The 16522-nt window shown below is 52.5% G+C and overlaps 2 long non-coding RNA genes across 2 annotated transcripts; one reads left to right on the forward strand and one right to left on the reverse strand.

Moving 5' to 3' along the window:
* Positions 1–975: 975 nt before the first annotated feature.
* Positions 976–8777, reverse strand: LOC311583575. The gene is made up of 3 exons (XR_014774588.1): positions 8676–8777; positions 7904–8212; positions 976–4150 (listed from the first exon to the last, which is right to left on the reverse strand). It is a non-coding gene; the product is annotated as an uncharacterized lncRNA (long non-coding RNA).
* Positions 8778–9320: 543 nt separating this feature from the next.
* On the forward strand, positions 9321–16268 carry LOC311583574. Its single transcript, XR_014774587.1, has 3 exons — positions 9321–9435; positions 11771–12190; positions 15418–16268. It is a non-coding gene; the product is annotated as an uncharacterized lncRNA (long non-coding RNA).
* The last annotated feature ends 254 nt before the right edge of the window (positions 16269–16522 follow it).

The following is a 16522-nucleotide window of genomic DNA, read 5'->3' on the forward strand; positions in this document are numbered from 1 at the left end:
ATTGTTAAGTAAAGAATTAAAGAAAAAAAAAATGTAAAGGCCTGGCTTAAACAAGACGGCTCAGCTGTTAGAGGTGCTTGATACATAAGCCTGGCGGCCTGAATCTGGTCCCCTGAATCCACGTAAACATGGAAAAACTGACTGCAGAATCGTCCCCTGACCTCCACATGCATGCCACAGCGCATGTGCCTACATAGCACGCCATGGCGCCTGTGCCCACATAGCATGCCATGGTGCCTGTGCCCACATAGCATGCCATGGCACCTGTGCCCAGATAGCACGCCATGGCGCCTGTGCCCACATAGCATGCCATGGCACCTGTGCCCACATAGCATGCCACAGCGCATGTGCCTACATAGCACGCCATGGCGCCTGTGCCCACATAGCATGCAAGAGCGCATGTGCCTACATAGCACGCCATGGCGCCTGTGCCCACATAGCATGCCACAGCGCATGTGCCCACATAGCACACCATGGCACCTGTGCCTACATAGCATGCCACAGCCCATGTGCCCACATAGCACGCCACGGCGCCTGTGCCCACATAGCATGCCACAGCCCATGTGCCCACATAGCACGCCATGGCGCCTGTGCCCACATAGCATGCCACAGCGCATGTGCCCACATAGCACGCCACGGCGCCTGTGCCCACATAGCATGCCACAGCCCATGTGCCCACATAGCACGCCATGGCGCCTGTGCCCACATAGCATGCCACAGCGCAGGTGCCCACATAGCACGCCACGGCGCCTGTGCCCACATAGCATGGCACAGCGCATGTGCCCACATAGCATGCCACGGCGCCTGTGCCCACATAGCATGCCACAGCGCAGGTGCCCACACACATACACATTATACACACAGTGATAATGAAAGTTAAATTGTGGTAAAATATACAACAGAAAACATCTGCCATAGGCTCTCATATGGCCCAGGCTGGCCTTGAACCCCTGCCACTCTTGCCTTTGCCTCCCACGTGCTGTAACTACAGGCATAGGCCACTGAGCTCCGGCTCAGGTTGTTTTCCACAGTGATCGGTGGTATCAGCTTACATCCCACCAGCAGTGCACAAGGATTTAAACCTTGAAGCAGGACATGTGTGTTACCCTCATCGCTGTGACAGAAACCCTGCAGAGACACTTAAGAGGAGGAGGATTTATTTCCGCTTCTGGTTTTGGGGGAATCTCAGGCCACTGTGCCTCTCACTGCCCCGGAGTTCACTGACCACACCAGGCTGCCCGGCCAGAAAGCCCCGGGCTCTGCCTGCTTCCACCTTCTCAGTGCTGGGTTCACACATGCATGCTGCCACTCTGTCTCTTATGAGTGGGTCCTGGGGCTCAGACTCAGGTCCTTAAACTTGCAGTCCACTCACTGGTGGAGCTTTCTAGCCAGACCCTCTATTTTTTCCTCAGTAGGCTCCAGCCGACAGTCACCGTGTGCTATAAGACAGACACGAGTAGTGTGCCTGAAAGCAAAGAAACACAAGTGGCCGAAACAATGATTCGGTTTTTTCCCTCTTCTGTTGTTTTATGCCTCTTGGCTCTCCCCACACTTCTTTTTTCCTCTAATTAATACTTGGCAGAATTGTTTAATTTGCCATGGACTGATCTGGGCCCCCTTTTCATCCTCCTAAGAAAACCCGTGTGCTCTGAGAGCCTACACGGGTGTGTGTGTTTCTGTGTGGCAGGGATGTCAGGGTTTTGACAAGTGTGTAGGTTTCAGGGTGTGAGCTGCAGCAGAGACCCCTGCAGGTGAAGCATGGCAGCGCGAGCCGGTGATCCAGGCAGTTTCTGGCCCTGAGGAGACAGGGACGCCTGAATTCCTCTTCCGACAATCACCTTCAGGCAGTGTGAAGGATGCCCCTGCTCTGTGCACAAGCCAAAGAAGCCCCCCCCCCCCAATGTGCACACTCTGGCTAGCTTACGCTGTTAATGCTTATGTTTGCTGTTTTTGGGGGTGGAGACGTGAGTGTGGGAAGGTGGTACTGGCTTCCCTGTGAATACTGAACGTTGCCGGTCCAGCATGCGGGGACAGCACCCTGCAGCCAGCAGAGCCCTCCGCCTGGAATCAGAGAAGTCAGAGAGGCGGAGCATGAGGAGCTTCCTGGAAGCCGAGGTCTCAGCCACCTTTTCTGTTGCTCGAAGAAACAGGACGGAGGGAGGGTCTGGTTTCAGCTCCTGGCTTGAGGGTGCTGTTGATCACAGCAGGAGAAAGATGAAGGCAGCGGCATCAGATGGCTTGCACACATCTCAGCGAACCAAAGGGCAGAGGGTGGGCCCAGAGCAGGGAAGTAGGGCTGGACCTCAAACAGCAAGGCCTGCCCCCCAGGGACCCACTTCCTCTGCTCACGAAACATCATCACTAGCAGTAGGCCAAGACTTCAGACACACGAGCCTGTGAGGAGGGCATCTGACACTCCAGCTGGGTGTGCGGTGACCCAGCCAGCAGGAGGGAGAGCTGGCGCTCCTGCCCTTTGCGCTCTTCAGGTGCACCCACCAGTCCACTCCACATGCTCTGGCTTCGGCAGGCGGTGGTGTTCACACCATGTAGACCCACATGGTGGAAGAGTGTGAGCCACAGAACAGAGCAATGGCCTCGGAGTCAGGAGGCCAGGCTGCGGGTGCCAGGCCTGCTGTCCATTAGCTCTGTGGCTTCTGGCACTCTTTCCGGCCCCCAAGGGTTGACTATCCTGTGGCGTGGCCCACGTCATCAAGGTCTGGTGAGGCTCCAGTGAGGGGGCAGCTACGAACTGGAGACCACTAGGGGAGCTCTGAGGGCTGCCTCGGAGGAGGGAGCTTCATCTGGGGCCTCACGCTAAGGTTAAACAGGACCAGGGCTCATCTGGCACCATGGGCCTCCTGGAAACTCAATTCAACGGCGTCAGGCAGAGAAGGACATTTAGCCCGTGAAGGCAGGCCTGTCAGGTCTGTAAAGGGTGGACTTGGGCCCTTGGAGCATTCTGGAGGGGCCTTGTGCAGACTCTGAAGACAATAAACTTGAACCACTCTCTGGCAAAGAGCTTGTTTAACGAAGGATGTTTCCCCTTTTTATTTTATGAGCTAGGATCTCACTCTGTAGCCTAAACTGGCCTCGAAGTTACTATATAGCTCAGGATGGACCTAAGAAAGTGATCCTTCTGCCTCAGTCTCCAGAGTTCAGGAGCTGCTGGTCTTTTGGGGTGAGGTAGTCTTGACTTAAATATCTCCGGGGATTGAGGCAAGGCAGCAGGCTTCAGTGGTGGGAGCAACGGCATTTGTTCCTGCCCCGGGGCCTTTGTACGTGGTCTCCCCCTCATCTGCGACCTCTTTGGCCTCAGAAGCAGCCAGCCTTTCCACACTTGGATCTTGGACTTTCGCTCTCCACGCCTTAGACGATAAACATCTGTTGTTTAAGTCACTCAGTCCTAGCGCTTCCCTTCAGCCACACCAGGAAATAAACGCTGAGGGGTGACTGAGGGGAAAAAGGAGGTTGTGCTGGCAGAGGTCTGTGGGTGCTGGTTGAGGCACAGCCAGTGGCTTGCTAACACCAGCCACAGTCTTAGCTCGAGTTGCCAAGGGTTGGGACTTAACGGAGGAGAAGCTCAAGAGAACCCCCCAGTACCAGGGTGAAAGGTGTTGCTACTTGGGAAGGGGAGGGGCCAAAGATGCAGGAAGCCCTCCCTCCTTGGTTCTGTCTGAGCGAACTGTGCCTGCAGGGCCTCCAGGAAATCACCTCTGTCAGTGCCCCTGGGGTTAGCTGAGTGGGGGACAGGCACCCTGAATGTGGATGGCACCGTCCCACAGACTGAGGGCCTGAGTGGGACAGAGAGGCAAGGCACCAGCTGGCGCACAGGTGTTCTTTCTCTCTGCCTGCCTCCCAATTACCGCAGTGGCAACACCCGTGTGTGGCTTGGATTCTCTGACTCCACCAAGTAAAACGAATCTTTTCGTCCCTTCAGGCGTTTAGTCAGATACCTGATCACAGTGACAATGTGTGACTTGATGTGGCCCTAGGATCTAAAACTGAGACACCTTGAATTTGATTCCCTCAGAAAGGACTGTGAGTAAAACCCAAAGGGTGCAGCGTTTAAAAAATAAATAAAAACAAGCAAGGTGGAATTGGGGAGGTGGCTTGGCCGGTCATCGCTTGCATTGCAACATGAGTTCGATTCCTATTAAAAAAACAAACAAACAAAACCTTGAGCTTGGCGGCATGCAATCGTACTTCAGCCCAGAAGACCCACCACGCGCCCTCTAATTCCTCTGTGTGGTGGTTTGGATGAAAATGCCCACACAAAGGCTCGCGGGATGTGGCACTATTAGGAGGGGTGGCCTCAATGGAGGAAGTGTGTCACCGGGGGTGGGCCTTAAGGTTTCTAACGCTCAAGACAGACCCAGCCTCTCTTCCTGCTGCCTGCTGACCTAGAACTCCCAGCTACCTCTCCAGCACCAGGTCTGACTGTGCACCACCACGCTTCCTGCCGTGACGCTATAGACTAAACCTCTGAACTGTAAGCCGCCCCAGTTAAATGTTTCCCTTTGTATGAGTTGCCCTGGCCACGGCTTCTCTTCACAGCAACAGAACGCTGACTACAGCACGCTACCATTGGGTTAACTCACACAATCCATGCCCTTGTGGCCTCAGGCAGCCTGGGGGACATCTCTAAGCAGGCAGGTCTGACCACCAGGGTGTGTATGCAAGCAGGTTCAGGGAAGAACAGAGTCTGGAAACTAGCTCCGTTGGCTGAGTTCTCATGTGACACACGTAAAGACCTGGGTTTGATGCCTAGTACTACATAGGCCATGGCACCCATGTGAGGCAGCCTTGGCTTTGTGAGACACTGTGTGTGTGTGTGTGTGTGTGTGTGTGTGTGTGTGTGTGTGTGCGCACACACACACACGCGGGCGTACATAAAATCAGAGAGAACAGAAGTATTCCGTCCCCAGGCACCTGTCATCACATCCTGAGGTCAGTCCACCTTTCTTTTTGGCTTCTCAGCCACACCTGAATCAGATGAAGACCAAGGAGACCAGCAGGGCCACCTCAGAGATCTTTCCACACAGCAGTCCCTCCTGCTGCCCTTGGCAGTGACATCTCTGTCTCTTCTCTTGTCCTCCATATTGTCCCTGCTGACTAGAACAGTGGAGGGAGGCTGTGGCCTCTGATCAAGGACCCTAGGACCCATGTCCAGCCCTATCGATAAGGTGGCTGAAGGGAAAACACGTCACCCATATGGAGTAAACCTGTGAGTGGCCAAGAGGGCAGACAACTTGCAGAAACTTGCAGGGGGTCCTTGGGGACCTTGCAGAGTATCTGCATGAGGGAGGAGGGTGCCCGAGAGACTGAAATAGCAACATCCCCCTCAGGCCAACATTTCTGACATTCCAAAGACGACCAGGGTGCAGCTGTCCCTCCGCAGTTGTCCTCACAGGAGTGGCACCTCAGGCATCAGCTGTCTCAAAGCCTGTACGCATCTAGATCTTCGGAAACAGGAGGCCCTGTCCCTGCAGGCTGGTGCCTGGCTGCCCTGGGATGAGCCCTGGGTCTTGTGTCCTGCCTCCTCCACTTCCTGGGTGTTACAGCGGTCAAGAACTCTGTGGGTGAGGCCAGGGGCTGGAGATGCCGCCCCTCCCCCCCAGATATTGTCGCCACACAGCAGCCTTTATTTGCACTACATCAGGCCATGGCCTGTTAGGTTCAGCTCCCCCAACACCTCTAATTCCCCACCAGAGTGACATGAACTGCCACTGAGTCTGCGCAGCGCTCAACGCACGTAAAGCCCAGCTTCCTCCCACCTGCCAGCCTTGCCTCTGATCCCAGCCTGCGGGCACTTGGCAGAGTCTCTGAAGCTTTCCTTGGCTTACAAGATAAAGGACCTGTCTTATGGTTTTCTGTTGCTGTAATGAAATACCCTGACCAAAAAGCAAGCAGGGGAGGAAGGGGTTAATTTGGCTTGCACTCCAGATCATAGTTTGTCCTCACAGGAAATCAAGACAGGAACTCAAAACAGGGCAGGCACATGGAGCAGGAGCTGATGCAGAGGCCATGGAGGGTGCTGCTCGCTGGCTTGCCCCGCACAGCTTTCTCAGGCTGATGTCTGACAGAACCCAGGACCACCTGCCCAGGGACAACACCACCAACTGTGGGCTGGTCCCTCTTGCACTAATTACTAAGTAAGAAGACGCCTCACAGCTGGATCTCATGGAGGCATTTCCTCAACTGAGGCTCCTTCCTCTCTGATGACTCTAGCTTGTGTCAAGTTGACACACAAAGGCAACTTTGCACCACAAATGGGAAAGCTAAAACTTCCGGTTCCTTCCTCGGAGGCCCGCTCCCTTGGGCCTTTGTTCTCCATGCAGCTCCTCCACCTCCCTTCCAAAGCATCTCTGACAAGCCAGATGCATTGGTACTCAGGGGAAACAAAGGCAGGAGGATCATCCCAGGCTCAAGACTAGCCTGGGCTACATAGTGAAACCCCATTCCAAAAACAGCAAACAACAGCAAAAACCAACCATCCAAAAGTAACCTGAGATAGCCAGATACTAACCAATTAGTGTGTAAGGTCTTGTTCATTATAATTTGTGTGTGAATGTGTATGTGTGTGTGTATGTGTGTTTGTGTGTATATGTGTGTGTAGTGTGTATATGTGTGTATGTGTATGTATGTGTGTGTGCGTTGTGTGTGTATGTGTATATATGTGTGTGTATGTGTGAATGTGTGTATGTGTGTGAATGTGTGTGCATTCATGTGAACAACTTGCAGGAGTCAGTTCTCTCCTCCCTCCATGTGAGTCCCGGGAATCAAACTCAAGCCCTTAGCCACAAAGCCATCTCATAGATGCTCCGCCCCCCACAACCCCTAGTTGTTAAACTGGGCAGACTAGCTTGTGCCTACAACCCTCCTGCTCATGCTTTCACTGAGCCTCCAGCTCATCTGCGCGCAGTGGTCAGGATGCTTAACTCTACAGGAGCTTTCGGCAGGGAGCAGACTCCATAAATCCTGAGTTGCCTGTTTGGCTTCCGTGCCCTTCACTGTAGAGAAAACCAAACAGAGATCTACCCTGACCAGCACAGAGAGCCTTTCCCTCCAGGACAGAGAGCCATGCCCCCCAACACAGATCCCCCAGCACAGAGAACTGTTCCACCAGCACAGAGAGCTGTCCCCCCACAGCACAGAGAGCTGTTCCCCTACACACACACAGCCGTACCCCCCCCTCCCTGATTCCCCATAGAAGTTGGAGATGGAAGGGGGCCCGGCCTTCTGCTGAAGGAGCAAAGTAGGTGTGTGGGCTCCACACCGTGGTTGGGCTGTTACTGCAAGCCCACCAGTGGGTCTCCCACTGAGGCTGTGTGACCACACTGCAGGAGGGCCACACCTAGCCAGCGCTCCATCTTTATCCCAGGATCGTTCAGAAAGGTTAATCTGCAGTCATTCTTAATTGTGGAGAGCTAAGACGGGCCACAGAGCCCGCTGGGTCGGCACTTCTCAGGGCCGTTAGCATCCACATTGTCAGTCATCTCTAGAACCTTTTCGTTTAGCAAAACCGAAAAACTGTACCCCTGAGACAACCCTCCCCCTCCCCTGCCAGTCCAGGAAACCACCTTTCTCCTCCCTGTCTCTGCGAATTTGACTATTTCTGGTCCCCTGCATAAGCAGAATGACACTGTTCTTTCCCTTCATGTCTGGCTTATTTCACTTGGGCAACGTCCTCAGTGTCCATCTATGTGGTAGCAGGTGTCAGACGTCTTTCCTTCTGAGGGAGAACAAGACTCTACAAGATGTCCACCTGTGCTTTGCTTACACGCTCCTCAAAGATGGACACCAGGTTGCTTCCATGTTTGCACCATGCAACTGGTGCCTCTTTGGGGGAAAAAAAAGCCAGAGCAACGAATTTTATACTTAAATGTATTTTAAACATATTTACCTGCTTATATTTTATGTGTTCGGGCATTTTGCCTTCATCTGTTAGGTGCACTATATGTGTTCAGTGCCCAGGGAGGCCAGAAGAGGGCGTCAGATCTCCCAGAAACAACAGATTCTTGTGAGCAGCCGTGTGGGTGCTGGGAATCAAGCCCTCGACCTCTGCAAGAGCAGCCAGTGCTCTTAACCACTGAGCCATCTCTCCAGTGAATTCTCTCCTCTTCCTTGTCTTTCTTGGGTGCAGATTTGGTTACCAGCAAAAGAAACCTGGCGGGCCAAGGCTGTTTCTCCTGCGCTCTCTGACTCAGCTACTCTGTAAGGCGAGCGGACGCTGGAGTGGCTTTTGTAGCCGGTTAGCTTCAGCTATCCCACTTGTAGGAGGTCCCCCGGCCCCCCTGCCCCTCTGCCCCCCTGCCCCCCGGCCCCCCTGCCCCCCTGCCCCCCCGGCCTCCCTGCCCCCCTGCCCCCCCTGCCCCCCTGCCTCCCTGCCCCCCCTGCCCCCTTCCCCCCTGCCTCCCTGCCCCCCCTGCCTCCCTGCCCCCCCCCCACTTCCCTGCCCCCCCCCCACTCTAAGGGCTGTCTGTTTTATCTCCAGTTGACTTTTTAAAAGACTGACAGCATTTTCAACCAAGGATAACGTTTTGTTTTGTTTTTCCCTGTGACATTTATACAATTTAAGGTGGAAAGCTAAGGCCTTTGCTATTGTTAACAGAATAAACCAGTCTCTTTGGCTTACGGGAACCCGACTTTGCCACTCTGGTATGCACAGGCCTGACCTGTTTCTGCAAAGGTCCCACTCCACACAGTGCATGCGTGGCTGCGGTTTCTGAGACCAGAAGCGTCCCCTGTCAGCAGCGGTGACTCTGCGTAGCTGATTCTGTCATCTCCGGAGAGCACCCTCCTTCCCTCCCTCCCTCCCCCTAGATGTTTACTGTGTTATTGAGGGCTGTCTCAGGAGACTACGAACAAAAACTGTACCAGGAACTTTCCACGAAAAGGGCAGAACGGGATGGGCTGTTTCCAGCAGGACAATGCAAGGCAGACGCCGCCGAGAGCAAAGCTTGCTATCCTTACGGAGTCCAGCCCAGGGAAGGCAGACCCTCCCCACAGAGCAGGCCTCCAGTGTTTGCTGGCCTTTGCTGGAAATCCCCCCATGTAATGGATGTTGGTTAACCCTCATGGGCTGACTGTTTTCCCTACTCCCTCTGGGGTTTCCTGGGCAGCACAGCAAGAGTTTCTGCCCATGGAGGGCGGGTGGGATGTCCTTGGCTCTGCTGGTGTTTTTTCTGTAGTCCCTGCAGTGCCTGGAGCAGGTGTGGAAGGAACAAAGCAAAGAATCCATTCTGCGGCCCGAGCAGGCCTTCTGGATGTGATCCCTGGCCACCCGCCTGCTGATTCCAAACACGTCAAGAATGCAAGACCAGCCTAAGGGGACGAGTGTCACAGAAAAGAAGAAACGGAGCATTTGTGCCAGGGCCAATGGGGCAAGCAAAGGAGGAGAGACTGCACCGAGATTGTTTCGTGGTTCCTTTTGCTGTAGGTAGTTGATTGTATATATGTGTAGTAATAGAAATGCATATGTAAAAATATTTAATTAAAAAAAGTTAGAGAGAGAGAGAGAGAGAGAGAGAGAGAGAGAGAGAGAGAGAGAGAGATCTCACTAAACGTGAAGTGTCAGGACTCAGTGTGAGTGGGTGTGCCCCAAGTGAGGACTCAGTGTGAGTGGGTATGCCCAAAACCAAATCTTTTTTCTTCTGGTTTGCTTTTTAGAAAACTTTCTAAAATTATCACATGTTAATTTCCTACGTTAACTGGCTTCATTACCTTCTTGGTTTACCTTTTAAAGATTATTTATTTATTTTTAATTTACATGCGCGTGAACCTGTGTGAGTTCATGTACACAGGTGAATGCAGTGCTCCAAGAGGCCAGGAGAGGGCGTTGGGTCCCCTGGAGCTGGAGTCACAGAGGGTTGTGAGCTTCTGTGTGGGTGCAGGGAACTGGACTCTGGCCTACTCAGGAGCAGTGTGCTTACTGCGGATCCATCCCTCCAGCCCCTTATTTTTAGTACACAGGCACCTCCATTGCCCTCTCTCGTCCCCTCCCTCCCGCAAGGAGTCCCTTCCTTTGCCCAGCTAGGCTCCTTTCACTTGCCTCATCTTTCTATTTGGTGGGAGGTGAACTTTCCTCAGGGTTGCTTACGGGGGCACAGCCTACCAACTAGAGGCTGTGCCACTGAAGCAGCCGGTCTATAGATCCTTCTAGATTCCTACACCCATCCCCCTGAGCACCCCCCACCCCCGCCCGCCCATTTTTTGTTTTTGTTTTTGTTTTTGTTTTTTTTTAAGATGAGGCAATGACTCGGGACTTGAGAGAAGCCATTGTCTCAGCCCACAGGCGTGAGCAGAGCCTGCTGGGTCTTTCCTTTCCTAGCTGCTGAGCCAGCTGCTTGGCGCTGGGACACACGCCTGTGCCTTGTTCTCAGTTCAGGACAGAAGGTCGAAGGGTACACCAGTAGGGCAGGAGAACAAAACAAAAAAACAGGAAGTGGCCTGCTCTGAGACTTTTTTTTTTCCTTCCATGGGAAGCCAGAGAAAAGCGTCCCTGATAGAACGAGAAAAGAGAAAGAAAGGGCTGGCCTCAGTGCCCCAGAAGACGCGGAGATGTAAATGTGCCGAGGCCGCAGCCCACAGCCTCCGCCTCCTGCTTCATCGCCCTGAGTCCCATCTCACTGGGAGGATGCTGAGGGATGCGGGTTGGCAGATGCCCCGGTGCTTAAGTGTGACCGTGGGTGGGCAACGGCACAGAGAAGCAGCCACAGCCTCTTCTTAAGCCTTAACCTCAGGGAAGAGTCGGAAGATTCAGATGCCACTGGCTACAGCTGGGTGGAGCTCGGGGGAGGCTGCCCTGCGTCGCACTCTCTTTGTCAACAGTGCAGTGGGTGACTTCTCAGAAAGGCTGATGGCCTAAGGGAGCAACTCTTGGGGTAGAGGGGGGTCCTGCGGGAAAGGGGGCAAGATGAGAGCACGTACCGTACTGCTAGGTTCAAAGTCCTAACTCACGAAAGGAGAAGCTGAACACTCCTCCCTGGCAGTGTTTGGTCCGGAGCTCCTAGTTTAGGCCCCAAGTTGTGAAGGCAGTCGGAACTTTATGAGAAGGGGAAAGAATGTACCAGTAGCTCTCTTGTGGTCTGCGTACCCATGAGTCAGGACAGTGCACTCCAGACAACCGCCAGAGGCCAAAGGGCAGCCTTGGCCTTCGCCGCAGTTTTGCTCAAAATACACAGTAAGCGGGTGGCAGGAAGTGAGTTGCAGCAACCTCAAGTGATGTGTGAAAGTTTCCAATTAGAAATTCAAAGAACTTGTCACCATTTAATGGAAAAGCGAAACAAATTCTTTCTTGCACTGCACACCCTCGGTTGTTCCCGCTTGAGGGCTGGATCCAGGGCAGGAACGGGGTGACCATTCACTCCCTGATATCTACAGGATCTGAGGCGATGGGAAAGCAGCCAACCAGGCGTATAAGTTCAGGGCAAATGACTGCCTGAGCTAGACTGAGCCTACGGCATGTTGTTAATAAAGTTTTATTGGTACAGACTGTGTTTGCTTATGTACATCAATACTGTTTTTACAGTACAAGGTCAGAACTGAGTATGCACAGACTATGCATCCAAAGTCATCCTTCTCCCAAATTTGTTCTCTAGAGCTTAAAAAAAATTGTGACAACCAATCTCTAATTTATTGATTCTTAGTTTTTCCTGTGTAAAGGACTCCCTTGAAAATATGGTGGCAGCTATATTCATAACTCCTGTTGAAGAAGTTTGTGACTTTCTGACTGAGAATGTCAGGTAACTCAGTAGACCCTCTCTCGCAGGCTTGGAGCTTCAGAGGACACGAAGGACATCCGACTTGACTCCCACACCTTCCCACTGCAATGACAGTTATGATAAATAGAAACAACCTTGAATTACCAGCCAGGAGATGGGAGCACTCTTGGCTCTGTCACTTTACATCACATGGCTTCAACAAGCCATCTCACTTCCTTGGACCTCGGTTCTCCACGATGTTTGATGAGATATCAGAATTTAAAAAAAGAGATTTATTTTTATCTTTTTTTTGAAGGACAAAATCTTTTTATTTTTTTACATACAAATTTACATTATTACACATATATGCAATAAACTTCCTACATCAAGAAGAGCCATGAAGCAATCAGGATTTATGTAAAATTTACGTTCATATTGTTTTGGCTATTTGATTTGGCAACCTTGAAGAGAGCATCTTTCCTGTCTTGGTTGAGTCTAAAATTCTGAATGTAAATCAATATCTGTCATATTTTTATCAACTTAAAACATCTATCTAGATCTAAAAATATCTCAACCCCAAAACAACTAAACCCCTGCATACCAGAAGAGGGTGCCAGATCTCATTATAGATGGTTGTGAGCCACCATGTGGTTGCTGGGAATTGAACTCAAGACCTTTGGAAGAGCAGGCTGTGCTCTTACCCTCTGAGCCATCTCTCCTGCCCAAGCTTAATTGTTAAACTAAACTATCTGGTCTTCAACCCCACCAGAGACTTGAGAAGGAATAAAATTAATTACTTGAGTATACAGGAAGTACAGGTAAGCAGCTTTCAAAATGAGAAGATGACACAGACAGTTTGTTGCCTGAACAGTCACCCAAAACTGTCTATAATGTTGGAGCATCTTCTTCAGCCCTCTGGTCCAGTATATCAGACAGACATATTTGTGAAGCAGGAACTATTGAGGACTTGCTTACGCTGTCTTGGCAGAGTTTGGCCTTTGACTCTGCCTGCATCTAAGCTTGCACATTTTTAAGGCAGAATTATGTCTGTGGCAGAAATGAGGACATTTTCCCCAGTTGCTGGTTTGCCACATTTGAAGCCAACTCCATAAGGAGGTTCTTTTGATGCTCATCATCCTCTTTGAGGTAGGCTTGATGTTGCCAGGAGATTTATTTTTATCTTATGTGTATGAATTTTGTTTTGTTTCTTCTTTTTTGTTTTTTGTCTTCATGTGTATGTGGACCATGCACATGCCAGGTACCTGTGATGGTTAGTGGACTTAAAGATGGTTGTGAGCCTGTCTGTGGGCCTTAGGCATCAAATCTGAGTACTCTACAAGAGCCACCAGTACTTTTAGCCACTGATCTGTGTCTCCAGCCCCAGGAACAGGTTGTTTTGTTTTGTTCTTAGGCAGCACTTCTATTATCTCTAAGGGTCTGAGATTCGTTTCCTGACTTGAAGAGCTACAGTGTTATGATTTGTATGTTTTCAAGACATTTGGATCTGTTTGGTTACCCAGCATCGTGGTCTGTGATGGCTAATTTAGTTAATTCCCCGATGTCTGCAATCTGGGGTTTGATTACCGTATTGGATATTTGGCACTTGAGGAGAAAGCTCTGCCATGGCTGTCTCCCCGCCCCCCTCCTTGACCCTGGTCGGCTGTCCTGATCCATCCAGCTGCCACAAGGGGGCTACTTAAGAGAGTACAGGCATGTGTGGTTCAGCCATTAAAACTCAGAACAATAACAGCGTCTAGACCGTGGGAACAGGAGATCTATCTCAGACAGATGTGACCTGTCAGGAAAACTTCACATTCATGCCGTTTTTGTTTTTAGCATGACTGTATGTGTGCGCATTTGTACAGGGGAGAAAAAGTCCCAAACTGGTGTGTGTCCTCCTCAGTCATCCCTCCACCTTATTTTTTGTGCTCTCATTGCACTCAGAGCTCACAGAATCTTCCGGTCTCTGCCAGACCCCAGGGCTGTGCTACACTTACTTCTTTTTTGTTTGTTTGTTTGGTTTGGTCTGGTTTGGTTTTTCGAGACAGGGTTTCTCTGTGTAGCCCTGGCTGTCCTGGACTCACTTTCTAGACCAGGCTGGCCTCGAACTCACAGCAATTCACCTGCCTCTGCCTCCCAAGTGCTGGGATTAAAGGCGTGAGCTACCACGCCCGGTTTACACTTACGTCTTATGTGGGCGCCGGGGATTTGAACTTGGGTCCTTAAGCTTGTCGGCGCTTTCACTGACTAAGCCATTTCCTCAGTCCCCATTGTTGATTGATTTATGGGCTTGACTGGTGACCATTTTTGGGGAACTTGCTGAATGTTATCCAGAGAGCATATGGTCTGGTCCACAGGGGCTTGGATGACAGAGGTGACCTCGGTTCAGAATTGCAAGGCTGCAAGAGGAAGCCCCAAGTCCACTTGACGGCTCTGCTGTCTGCCGGACCCAGTCTTTGTAACAGTCCCTCTGGCACTGGGAGATACCAGCTTCACTTTAGCCAGCTCAGGCAGGGGAGGCTGAACTGGCGAGATGCTGCCCAATGTAAGCAGCGAGATGCTGCTGGCGAAGGGGTTGAACCCGCAGGGTGCCACCGTCCCCAGGACCTCCACTGTGGCCTCGTGTCCCAGTGAGCAGGGGGCAGGAGAGGCCAGCGCAGGGAACTGCTCTGTCCAGGCCTGGCGTGCAGCGGTTTCCTGCCTCTCTAAGTGGCCGTTGCTCTGTGCTGATGATTCATGACATTTGGAAAGTGTGGCTGAGCTCTGAACAGGGAAGTGAAAAATAACACAGCCAAGGTCAAGGCAGGACAGGACAGGACAGGACAGGGCCGTTAGGAGCCACGCAGTGTTTGGAAAACACAGGGGGTGAGGGCCATAGTCAAGCTTGGTCTGCTGGTCCATGGCAGAGTGGGCCCTGAGTCCTGCCCCACCCACCCCTTGTAGCTTTCTGAGCAGCGGTCACCTGTCTGTCCCTGGAAGCCACTGCTGGTCTTGGCTGAGCCGGGCAGGAGGAGGAAGTGGAGGTGATTCAGCGTTTGTTTCCTCTCTGAGTCAGGACGGGGGGTGGGGGTGGGGGTGGGGGGAGTGGGGGGGGGGGGGAGACCCATTTCTGAGGTTGGAGCCACGGGGCACTATGTGGCCTTCTGTGGATTCCTTGAATTTGCAGTCAACACAGAGGCTCTGGCCCCCAAGGCTGCTGGCCGTTCTGTGCCCTGATGAGTAAGGGGACCAAGCTGGCTCCCACAGCCCTGCCTCTAGCCAGACTCCCCTCTGACTCAACTGGAGCCCTTCCTGTGGTCAGTGGACAGAGTGCAGGGCTAAGTTTCTGGGCTCCTGCCCAGCACAGGGCATCCTCATGCAAGGAGTCCACACTGGAGGCGCAGCTAGGTTTGAGGGCCCCTTCTGGTGATGGAGGACGTAGTTGAAGCCATGGCCCCCAGGTGTCACTTAACCCTTAGGCTGGTGATGTGGAGTTAGGGTAGAGGCATGTTAGGACAGTCTCAGACAAGGAATCTCCACGCACAGTGCAGAGCTGACCACAGTGGGGCTGTCACTTGTGCATCTAAGCGAGATCTGTGTGACCAGATTCCCACCTGACAGAGACCCGGGACTCCTCTACAGGAGGCTTCTGTGTCCCTGGGCCTTGGTGCCTACCCATCACCACCTTAGGTAGTCTGTGTTCTCCTAACATGCTCTTCTCACCTCCTTCTTCCAGGTGCGTGCCAGGGCAGATGGTCAGCTGATCCAGCTCAGCCTGGCAACGGTTGTCAGCGGGGTCAGGTTGCCACGCATCAGACGGATGTGAGTCGAAACAGCTGGTGCTCCTGATGGAGACACCTGCGGTGACACGCAGGACAGGGGCTCCCCTTTCTCCCACTCCAGCTTCCTCTGGTAACGTATACGTCCTCCACCGTGGGAGGCCATGCACAGCACAAGATGGTGGCTTTTGCAACCACACAGGGCCTCACTAGGCTAGGGAGTGAATGAGAGATCCGGAGTCCCAGGTGTGGCTTTGATGGCCTTTGTTAGGGCCAGGCAAGTGTCAGGTCGTGGTGTGGGGGGCGTTGAAGTAACAACTGCTCACAATTGGGCTGTGTGACGAATAGGACCCCGCCTAAGGCAGACGGATGCTAGGGCCACTGATCCAGACAATGAGGCTCTTTCTGAGCCTCAGAATGTGGCCTTCCTGTCTCTGCGTGGCTTACCCAAAGCCCAGGTCTGCCCTTTGAGCCACTGTTTCCTGGGAGGGTGTGGTGGTGGGTGCCGGTCTCTTTCTGGAGGTACAAGCTTCAGGTAACAGCTGTGTGATTTTTTTTTTCTTTTTCTGAGCACAATTCCTTGGAGAGCGGACGTCACAAGCAGACAGAAGAACAAAAGGACAATTCTCAGAAGCACAGCAAAAGCGAAACCAAATAAAAACCCCATAAAAAATCCCTACAGGGTGGAGGAAATAGCAGTCGTATGCCTTGTGCTGGGTCATAAAGGGCAGATGTGCCGAGAGGTGGTGGTGATGTGGCAATGTTTGGGCTTGAGAGAGAATGTTCTGGAAAACAATAAAAGGCGGCACCCATGTGTTTATGTGCCTGTGAGGTGGCTGGTGGCTGCCGGGGAACTGCCTCATGGCCAGGGCGTGCGTGGAGCCCGGGAGGGGCGCTGGGCAGGAAGGGCCTCAGAGTTGGCACATGGTCACGAAGCTCCAGCAACTGTCACTGGGCCTGCCCCTGCTGAGCACGGCTGATGTCACAGGACCTCTGACCTCCATTTAGTCACCAGATACCAGTCTGGAACTCTCTTTGAAGACTAAGTAAACACAGTGCCGT

The sequence above is a fragment of the Acomys minous genome, assembly GCF_964271855.1.
Source record: "Acomys minous genome assembly, chromosome: 14".
Classification (NCBI taxonomy): domain Eukaryota; kingdom Metazoa; phylum Chordata; class Mammalia; order Rodentia; family Muridae; genus Acomys; species Acomys minous.